The sequence below is a fragment of the Triticum aestivum genome, chromosome 3A, assembly GCF_018294505.1.
Source record: "Triticum aestivum cultivar Chinese Spring chromosome 3A, IWGSC CS RefSeq v2.1, whole genome shotgun sequence".
NCBI classification, from domain to species: Eukaryota; Viridiplantae; Streptophyta; class Magnoliopsida; order Poales; family Poaceae; genus Triticum; species Triticum aestivum.
Window position 1 is genome coordinate 220,960,412 of NC_057800.1, and position 11,407 is coordinate 220,971,818.

The following is an 11,407-nucleotide window of genomic DNA, read 5'->3' on the forward strand; positions in this document are numbered from 1 at the left end:
AGCCGGCACGGTGCTCGGGGCCAGATGGAGGCAAAGCCGGCCGCTGGGGAGGCCGGGCAGGCGCGACGCAGCCGGAGCCGGGCGTGACGGAGGGGCTCGGTGTGCGCGCGAGACGGAGGCGGCCAGGGGCCAGCAGGCGGACGGCGATGCGGGAGGCGCGCAGCTAGGGAGCGGGGGAGCCGGCCAGGCCGGCCGGGTGGAGGGCGAAGCCGGCAGGCGACGGAGCCGGCAAGCGGCGGAGCCAGCCGTCCGGCTCGGGGCGGAGACGGCAAGCGGTCGGAGCCGGGCGTGGAGGCCGGCAGCAGAGGCGGCCGGGTTGGGGGAGCCGGCCAGGGCGGAGCCGGCGAGCCGGCGCGGAAGACCCGGAGGGAAGGAGCCGGACGCTCGGGGCTGGCTAGGCGAGAAGGCGGAGCCGGCGCGGAGGTCCCGGGAGGTCGGACGCCGGGCGGCGGGAGGAGCCGGCCGTCCGGGCTGCGGGCGGAGGCCGGGGCGGGGCCGAGGGAGGTGGCGGCCGGATCACGCGGGGAGGTGGCGGCCGGGCCGCACGGATGGTGGAGCGGTGCGAGCGCGCTCGGGGAAGTCGGCCAGCTCGTCGGAGCCGTGGAGGGGCGAGGCCGCGGGACGGAGACAGCGCGGAGGCCGGGTCACGGGCGCCAGCCGGCAGGCGCGCGCAGGAGCCGGCTTGGGTAGGAGCCGGACACGGCAGAGGCGAGGCGGATGCGGGAGGAGGCGCGAAGCAGCCGGCGCAGGGCGATACAGCCGACTGTGGAGGACCCGGCCAGAGTGGCGGGCTGGCGGGCGAGTGCGGAGCAAGGGGCCGGGGGCGCACCGACCCGGAGCTGGCCGGGCGGGCGGCAAGCCGGCAGTCGCAGGGGGCTAGCGCGGCAGGGGAGGCCGGGGCCTACGGGCGAGGACGCGGAGCCGCACACAGGCGAATCCGGACCAGCAGGGGTGCGCGCAGACGAAACTCCGATAGCAACGATGCTCGAGCAAGCAACAATAAGAGCAGTAGGAGGCATCGGCTGCAGCAATGGAGGGAGCAGCAGCGTTCTAGCAGCGGGCACGGAGCGCACGGGCGTGGCCAAGGCAAACCGAGGGATGGCAGCACGCACAGGGAGGCGCGGCCATGATGCAGCGTAGAGATTTTTGGTGGAGTATGTCTTGGACGTCAACTGTATAGGCAACGCGTGACCATGGTTGACTGATGCATCTAGCTAGCTTGTAGATGATATATGGAGGCCGGAGCAAGGTGCAACGCGGAGGAAAGCAGGCGCGAGCGGCGCGTGGACGACCACGGTCGACCGAAACGAGGCCCCGCGGGCGGCGCGCGCGCGAACGGGCAGCCGGCGTCGCAACGGTGGTGGTGAAGAAGGCGAGGCCGACGGCGAGGTCACGCCGCCCCTCACGGCCATTCCGGGGGCATGTCAATGTCGAGCCCCCGACCGCAATCGAAGAGACAGCGCGACGCCGCGGTGGTGAAGACGAAGAGGCCGACGGTGAGGACGCGCCACCCCTCACGGCTGCTCCGGGGCGGGTCGATGTCGAGCCCCCGAGCGCTACCGGAGGGACGGCGCGACGCCGCGGCGGAGGCGATGAAGAAAAAAAAAGGGGTCCCGCCCGGACAGCGAAACCAGCAGCAGCGTGGTAGCAAAGTACCGCCCCACGGTGGGCGCCAACTGTCGTGGTATTTCTCACGGGGGGCTTGCGAGTCGACAGATGCCACAAGGGCTTAGTGTGTGGGTAAGACTGCTGCTGATAGGCCCAGGAGCGGGTATGCGAGTAGCACGCGATGGTTTACCCAGCTTCGGAGCTCCCCGGAGAGATAATACTCCTACTGCTGTATGTCTGAGTGTATCTGATATATCTAGTACAGAGTTGCTTCTGGAGCTATATCTGGGATCAGTGCCATAGGCATCTGACTTGGTAAATGCATGTATGTGGTATGCTAGTGGCCGGCCATGTGTGGCCGTGGCTTGCGGCCGTGAGTGGGTGTGTGTGTGTCCATCCTCCTGGATGGATGGATGAGTGCCCCTTTTATAGTGTGGGCTAGCTTACTATGTAAGCTATGTGGGTAGGCATGGGTAAGGCATGGTGCATGTCATGCTTGTCCCCAGGGTCACTTCATCAATAGTGCCAGGGGACAAGTGACACTGTACATGATGTCGTCGCGGTACGGTTGTCTTGTTCACGGTATGGCCGTCTCGTCGGTGTCTTGTCGATGTCGGGTCGGGCTGCAGTCGGCAGCCGGCTTGTTGGCGCAATCGGCAGCCGGCTGGTTGGCGCAGTCGGCAGCCGGCAGGCAGACTGAGGGGCTTTGCTAGCCCTGATGTCTTGAAATATCGTCTCGCCGTCTTCGGGGTATCCGTGTCCAATTACTCCGACAAATAAGCTTGCACAAGTAAAGGCACGAGATAACCAAGAGTGGAGACGGTGGAGACGAGGATGTGTTGCCGAAGTTCCTTCCCTTTGAGAGGAATTACATCTCCGTTGGAGCGGTGTGGAGGCACAATGCTCCCCAAGAAGCCACTAGGGCCACCGTATTCTCCTCACACCCTCACACAATGCGAGATGCCGTGATTCCACTATTGGTGCCCTTGGAGGCGGCGACCGAACCTTTACAAACAAGGTTGGGGCAATCTCCACAACTCAATTGGAGGCTCCCAGCGACACCACGAAGCTTCACCACAATGGACTATGGCTCCGCGGTGACCTCAACCGTCTAGGATGCTCAAACACCCAAGAGTAACAAGATCTGCAAGGGATTAGTGGGGGGAATCAAATTTCTCTTGGTGGAAGTGTGGATCGAGGCCTTCTCAACCACTCCCGAGCAAATCAACAAGTTTGATTGGCTAGGGAGTGAGATCGGGCGAAAATGGAGCTTAGAGCAACAATGGAGCTTAGGGTTGGAAGAGATAAGTCAACGGGGAAGAAGGGGACCCCTTATATAGTGAGGGACAAAGATCCAACCGTTATCCACCTACCAGCCAGCGGCCAGTGGTACTACCGCTCTAGGCCAGCGGTACTACCGCAGGGCCGCGCGGTACTACCGCTTGCTGCCAAGCGGTAATACTGCACGGTCATGCGGTACTACCGTACAGTCCCGCGGTACTACCACAACCCCAGCAACACCAAGGTCAGATCTGAAACACAGGAGCTGAGGGCGGTACTACCGCACCCCCATGTGGTACTACCACAAGGCAGGTATCCCCTAGCCAGGGGGAAGGAAACATCCGTGCCTACTTCCACAAAGAAACGGAAGAAGCAAAAACCCGACACAGTAGTACTATAGAAGGGCGGTACTAGTGCGTGACTACATAGCACGGTACTACTGCGGAGTGAAAGCGGTACTACCGTGGTAGGCGGGGATGTAAAAATTTACATCCGCCCCTACTACCGCGAGGGAGCGGTACTAGCCTGGTGGGCAACGGTAGTGCAGCTCCAGGGGAGCGGTACTACCGTGGGCTCCTACGGTACTACCGCGCCGCAGCATGGTACTACCGCTGGTGCCTACGGTACTACCGCTCACTTGGGAGCAGTACTACCGCGAGCCAACGCAGCAGCCAGAAACAAGGCGGCGAGAAAGCGGAGGATGCTCCAAGGGAAGGGAGGGGACAAGAAGGAGACGTGTACGTGATGATTCCACCCAAACCTTTCCGACGCGGACCCCCTCTTAATAGTACGGCTTTCCTACGACTCAAATCCACCAAAAAGAAACGTAGAAAATATGTCGTCTTCAACAGTCTTCGAGGGGCACCCAACCGTCTTGTGCCTCGTGATGAAATGTCTGGGACACTCAAGGCACACGATTAGTCCGCAAACGCATTGTCATCAATCACCAAAACACCTTAGGGATAAATATGCCCTTACACCTCGCGAGTGAACTGTTTGAAGATGCGCTGAGAGGCTGGGGCCTGAGCACCGCCCAAGATGCAAGCAATCGCGTGCGGCTCCTGGAAGCCCCCAGCCCCCTCGTCCTGGTGGTGGTCGTCGTTCCTTCTTGGTGACGGCAATAGGGGAAGACCGGCGTTACCCTGGGGGCGATCCTCACGAGGCGGGTCCCTCCAGACGCCCTCGCGAGATTGGTCCTGCCAGCGGTCCTCACGAGGCCGGCCGCGCCACTCCTGGCGCGGGCCACGGTCGTCCCAGCGTCCGCCTCCGTGTCCTCCTCCGTGGCCGTAGCCCCGGTCATTGCGCTCGGTGCATCGACCGAAGTGTCCTTCCCGTATGGCTCTGAGCTCTTGGCAGTCGCTAGTGTTGTGGGTGTTCAGGTTGTGGAAGGCGCAGAATGGACGGCCGTTCTTGGATGACTCGGGTTGATCTCTGCCTCGCTTGGTGTCGGGCTCCGCTGCGAGCACCACTGCCTCTTTGCGCTTCACGTCCTTGGCCTTGGCCTTCTTCTCCTCCACTCCTGCAGCTGGCAGCTCAAGGAGAGAGAGGCGCCCCTCCTCAGCTCTTGCACACTTGGCCGCCAGGTTGAACAGCTCCTGAGATGTGCAAAGCTCCTCATGGATAGCCAGCTCTTCCTTCATCTTGACGTCATGGACGCCGTCTGAGAACACAGAGATGATGGCTTTGTCCGTGACCTTGGGGATCTTGAGGCGTGTGTTGTTGAAGCGTTGGATGTACTTCTGGAGGGTCTCTCCTGGCTGTTGCTTGATGCGGTGTAGATCGCCCGCGGCCGGTGGGCGGTGGCGGGTGCCCTCGAAGTTGGCGATGAAGCGGTCACGCATCTCGTCCCGGGAGGAGATCGAGCCGTGCTGCAGGTTCAGGAGCCAGGAGCGGGCCCCATCCTTGAGAGCCATGGGAAACCAGTTCGCCATGACTTTTTCGTCACCGTTGGACGCTTCGATGCTCAACTCGTAGAACTGCAAGAACTCTGCGGGGTCAGCGGTGCCATCGTATCGAGGAGGTAGATCTGGCTTGAACTTGCCTGGGAAGGCGATGCTACGCAGCTTGGGGGTGAAGGCGCGGCAGCGACCCGTGGTTGCCAGGGCCCGCTTCTGAGGCAGAGCTTGGTCTTCGCGAGGTCCGCGCTGCGCCACTGCAGGTGGCACGCGGTCTTGACGAGGTGGCGCGGGGAGCGCCGGTGCAGCTTCTCGCGGCCGCGGGATTTCTTGGCAGCTTCTTTCTTCACGTGCGGGCGTCGGGCGCGGTGGATCACGCTGCGGAGGCGTGCGCCTTGGTGCCAAGGCACCGTCTTGGGGCCGAGGCAGTGGAGGCATGCCATGAGCCCCGTCGCCCGCAGCTGGTTGAGGGGTAGGTGGAGAGTGGGACAGCGTCGGAGAGCCCCCTACGACACAGACGAGCTCGGCGATGCGGTCGAGCCACTCCTCATAGAGGTCGCTGACGGGGCGGTAACGCAGGAGCTCGTTCGCCACGATGAGCGCGGCCCATGCTTCCATGGGAGCGCGGTGCGCGTGGGACGAAGAACCAGCAGGGGTGAGTGATGGACTAGCGGTGCGGCCGTCCTACCGCACTGAAGGTGCAGCGAGGACGCCTGCTGCTCGTTCCCCACCGGGTCGGTGGCAGCGTTGGCGGCAGGGGACGGAGAATGACGAGGTGGCCCGCCGATAGGAGCCGTCTGAGTGACGCGGGCGACGAGTGCAGCCTGACGCTCAGCTCGAGCACGGCGAGCGTCCCACATGAAGACGACGGAGCGACGGACTGACGGAAAGGAAGCTACGGCGCACCCCTACCTGGTGCGCCAAATGTCGGATGTGGGGTTCCGGCTAACCCTTAAGGTTTGAACACTAGGGTGCATGCGAAGTCTTTCCCTTCTACCAATCTACGCTCTAGCTCGCTAAGATCTTGCGGACGAACTCGATGAACTCGCAACACAGAAAGACACAGGGTTTATACTGGTTCAGGCCACCATTGTGGTGTAATACCCTACTCTAGTGTGGTGGTGGATTGCCTCTTGGGTTGATGATGAACAGTACAAGGGAAGAACTGCCTCCTGAGGTTGAGGTGTTCTTGTGCGTATGAAATTGTAGTGCCAGGATTCGATCTCTCACCTCCTATGGTGGCTAGTCCTATTTATAGAGGCCCTGGTCCTCTTCCCAAATATTGAGCGGGAAGGGAGCCAACAATGGCGGGCTAATTTGAAGGGGGACAGGTAGTACAAGCTATCCTGACAAAAGGTAGTTCGCGCATGTGCAAAGCTCTGGTGGTGACGCCGTCTTGGGCTCCATGATGACCTCCGTCTTGCAGTCCATGGTCTTGGTATTTTTGCACCAAAACGGCAACCTTTTCCTGAGGCCTCGGTACCCCACGGTTGCACTTGCCCCCTTTGCACCAAAGAGGAAACAAAGACGCTGTGCGCGCTGGAGCCCGTCTAGCGCCCGCCTGGTGTCGATCGTCATGGCTCACGTCACGAGAGCCTCGCGAGGTTTGCCCCGCCTTGATATCTCCGCTCCTCGTGAGCCTGCCTGGTCAGGCCACTCTAGAGGAGGTCTTGCGTTGTCTGCCTCGCGAGGCTTGGCCCCTCGCGAGGGTCTTGGATGCTTGTTGATGAAGATAGGCCGTATGGCCTGCTAGCTCCGGCACGCCGCGGGCCGTAGGCAGGCAAGTCTGGGGACCCCCATTCCTAGAACGCCGATAGAAGCACGTTAAAAAGTATGAACCAATTGCTTGGCTTGTCATCGGAGTTGTGCATGATGGGAGCATTTTGTGTGACGAAAATGAAGCATGGCCAAACTATATGGTTTTGTAGGGATAAGCTTTCTTTGGCTATGTTATTTTGATAAGACATAATTGCTTGGTTAGTATGCTTGAAGTATTATTATTATGTCAATATTAAACTTTTGTCTTGAATCTTATGGATCTGAATATTCTTGCCACAATAAATAAAATTACAATGATAATTATGTTAGGTAGCATTCCACATCAAAAATTATGTTTTATCATTAACCTACTCGAGGACGAGCAGGCATTAAGCTTGGGGATGCTTGATACGTCTCCAATGTATCTATAATTTTTGATTGTTCCAAGCTATTATATTATCAACCTTGGATGTTTTATATGCATTTATATGCTATTTTATATGATTTCTGGGACTAACCTATTAACCTAGAGCCCAGTGCCAGTTTCTGTTTTTTCCTTGTTTTTGAGTATCGCGGAAAAGGAAAACCAAACGGAGTACAATTGACCTGAAACTTGACAGAGCTTATTTTTGGACCGGAATAAGGACATGGAGTAAAAGAGTTGGGCCAGAAGAGTCTTGGGCTGCCCAGGAGGGTGGGGGCGCGCCTCCCTGCCTCATGGACAGCCCGGAGACCCCCTAACTTGTTCTCGATGCCAAAACCTCTTATATATATAGAAACCTCCAAAACATAACCTAGATCGGGAGTTCCGCCGCCACAAGCCTCCGTAGCCACCGAAAACCAATCTAGACCCGTTCTGGCACCATGTCGGAGGGGGGAATCCCTCTCCGATGGCCATCTTCATCATCCCGGCGCTCTCCGTGATGAGGAGGGAGTAGTTCTCCCTCGGGACTGAGGGTATGTGCCAGTAGCTATGTGTTTGATCTCTCTCTCTCTCGTTTTCTTGAGTCTGCATGATCTTGATTCATCGCAAGCTTAGCTATTATATTTGGATCTTATGATGTTTCTCCCCCTCTACTCTCTTGTGATGAATTGAGTTTTCTCTTTGAAGTTATCTTATCTGATTAAGTCTTTAAGGATTTGAGAACACTTGATGTATGTCTTGCATGTGCTTATCTGTGGTGACAATGGGATATCACGTGATCCACTTGATGTATGTTTTGGTGATCAACTCGCGAGTTCCGTGACCTCGTGAACTTATGCATATGGGTTGGCACACGTTTTTGTCTTGACTCTCCGGTAGAAACTTTGGGGCACTCTTTGAAGTTCTTTGTGTTGGTTGAATAGATGAATCTGAGATTGTGTGATGCATATCGTATAATCATACCCACGGATACTTGAGGTGACATTGGAGTATCTAGGTGACATGAGGGTTTTGGTTGATTTGCGTCTTAAGGTGTTATTTTACTACGAACTCAAGGGATATTTGTGACACTTATAGGAATAGCCCAACGGATTGATCAGAAAGAATAACTTTGAGGTGGTTTCGTACCCTACAATAATCTCTTCATTTGTTCTCCGCTATTAGTGACTTTGGAGTGACTCTTTGTTGCATGTTGAGGGATAGTTATATGATCCGATTATGTTATTATTGTTGAGAGAACTTGCACTAGTGAAAGTATGAACCATAGGCCTTGTTTCTTAGCATTGCAATACCATCTACGCTCACTTTTACCACTTGCTACCTTGTTGTTTTTATATTTTTCAGATTACAAAAACCTTTATCTACCATCCATATTGCACTTGTATCACCATCTCTTCGCCGAACTAGTGCACCTATACAATTTACCATTGTATTGGGTGTGCTGGGGACACAAGAGACTCTTTGTTATTTGGTTGCAGGGTTGTTTGAGAGAGACCATCTTCATCCTACGCCTCCCACGGATTGATAAACCTTAGGTCATCCACTTGAGGGAAATTTGCAACTGTCCTACAAACCTCTGCACTTGGAGGGCCAACAACGTCTACAAGAAGAAGGTTGTGTAGTAGACATCACCTGCCTACTAGAATCGCTAGTGCTTGAAAGGAAAAGTGAAGGAAAAACATAGGAATTGGAAAGTTTGCTATGGTACTACTATTCATGAATTTGGTTCAAAGGAATGGAGCAAAGGAAAACTGTAGGATTTGTTCCTTTAGTGTCGACTTGAAATAAAAACCGTAGGAATTTAAATTTCCACTTGTCCTCCTTTTCAAATTCCTATTCATGAAGCACAAGACTAAGAGATAGTGGAATAATAGCATTATGACCGTACATTTTCTTATGGTTTGACTTAATCTCACCTTGCTTCTTTGCATCCTGTGATCTTCCAATTCTTGTGAATCAAACACCCAGATTGGCATAAATCATGTGTTTTTAAATTCTCTGTTTTGCACGTGCATTCCTATCCTATTCCTATCTATTTCCTATCCATGCATTGTAGAATCCTCAAATTCAAACAAGCCCTTACACAATTACTTCTGTTACAGATATGTGTCAAAGAAAACCTTGTGTGGTTTGTCCTACTCCTATTTTGCTGTGTTCCACCCCAGCTCAGCTGCTCCAACGATGGAAGGGTTCACCACAGCTGGGATCCGCTCTCCAAATTGTCTTTCGCCGCCTCAGATCTTCTTCCCCGCCACCGGCAGCCACGACAACTGCATTACCATCATCAACTGAGCAGATGACTGATAACCCACAAGTATAGGGTTTCGCAACAGTTTTCAAGGGTAGAGTATTCAACCCAAATTTATTGATTCGACACAAGGGGAGCCAAAGAATATTCTCAAGTATTAGCAGCTGAGTTGTCAATTCAACCACACCTGCAAACTTAATATCTGCAGCAAAGTGTTCAGTAGCAAAGTAATATGATAGCAGTGGTAACGGTAGCAAAAGGTAATGATAGCAAAAGTAATGTTTTTGGTATTTTGTAGTGATTGTAACAGTAGCAACGGAAAAGTAAATAAGCGAAGAACAATATGTGGAAAGCTCGTAGGCAATGGATCAGTGATGGAGAATTATGCCGGATGCGGTTCATCATGTAACAGTCATAACCTAGGGTGACACAGAACTAGCTCCAATTCATCAATGTAATGTAGGCATGTATTCCGAATATAGTCAAGCGTGCTTATGGAAAAGAACTTGCATGACATCTTTTGTCCTACCATCCCGTGGCAGCGGGTCCTAGCGGAAACTAAGGGATATTAAGGCATCCTTTTAATAGAGCACCAGACCAAAGCATTAACACATAGTGAATACATGAACTCCTCAAACTACGGTCATCACCGATAAGTATCCCGATTATTGTCACTTCGGGGTTAACGGATCATAACACATAATAGGTGACTATAGACTTGCAAGATAGGATCAAGGACTCTCATATATTGATGAAAACATAATAGGTTCAGATCTGAAATCATGGCACTCGGGCCCTAGTGACAAGCATTAAGCATAGCAAAGTCATAGCAACATCAATCTCAGAACATAGTGGATACTAGAGATCAAACCCTAACAAAACTAACTCGATTACATGATAAATCTCATCCAACCCATCACCGTCCAGCAAGCCTACGATGGAATTACTCACGCACGGCGGTGAGCATCATGAAATTGGTGATGGAGGATGGTTGATGATGATGATGGCGACGGATTCCCCTCTCCGGAGCCCCGAACGGACTCTAGATCAGCCCTCCCAAGAGCTTTTAGGGCTTGGCGGCGGCTCCGTATCGTAAAACGCGATGAATCCTTCTCTCTGATTTTTTTCTCCCCGAAACCAAATATATAGAGTTGGAGTTGAGGTCGGAGGAGCTCCAGGGGGGCCACGAGGTAGGGGGCGCACCCTAGGGGGGCAGGCGCGCCCCCCACTGTAACACCCTCGATGCGACTATATCTCCCACGTGTCGAGGCACAACTTAGAGGCATAATCGCGTTGAAGGCATGTGTCGCAAGTTAGGCAATCTTCACAACATCCCATGTAATATAGATCATAAAAGGGGAGAAAACATAGTTGGCTTACACTTGCCACGTCAATCAAGGTACATAAATAACATTACATCATTCAAACACTCATGGCCCGACTACGGCGCCAAAATAAAAGATAACCCAACATGCGACACGGTCCCGATCACCCCCAACTGGGCACCACTACTGATCATCAGGAAAGGAAACATAGTATCGTTGAGAGTCCTCGTCGAACTCCCACTTGAGCTCAAGCGTGTCATCTGGAGCGGAATCCTCAGGCCCTGCATCTGGTGTAATAGTAATCTGTGAGCCACAGGGACTCAGCAATCTCGCACCCTCGCGATCAAGACTATTTAAGCTTATAGGTAAGGCAAGGTAAGTATATGTGGAGCTGCAGCAAGCGACTAGCATATGTGGTGGCTATCCTGTTCGCAAAAGAGAGCGAGAAGAGGAGGCAAGGCGCGAGCGAGAAACTAGAGGACAACCTGCGCAAACATTACTCCAACACCGTGTCCACTTCCCGGACTCCGCCGAGAAGAGGCCATCACGGTAACTCACACGGTTGATTCATTTTAATTAGATTAAGGTTCAAGTTATCTACAACCGGACATTAACAAATTCCCATCTGCCCATAACCGCGGGCACGGCTTTCGAAAGTTCAAATCCCTGCAGGGGAGTCCCAACTTAGCCCATGACAAGCTCTCACGGTCAACGAAGGAATAGACCTCCTCCCGGGACGTTCCGATCAGATTCGGTATCTCGGTTCTTCAAGACACTCCGACAGGTTAACACTAATCCAGCAACACCACCCGAATGTGCCGACAAATCCTGATAGGAGCTGCACATATCTCGTTCTCAGGGCACACTC

At 54.2% G+C, this 11,407-nt stretch overlaps 1 long non-coding RNA gene across 1 annotated transcript; it reads left to right on the forward strand.

Moving 5' to 3' along the window:
• Nucleotides 1-6: 6 nt before the first annotated feature.
• On the forward strand, nt 7-1,890 carry LOC123061035 (uncharacterized). The gene is made up of 2 exons (XR_006428442.1): nt 7-1,154; nt 1,219-1,890. It is a non-coding gene; the product is annotated as an uncharacterized lncRNA (long non-coding RNA).
• Nucleotides 1,891-11,407: the final 9,517 nt, after the last annotated feature.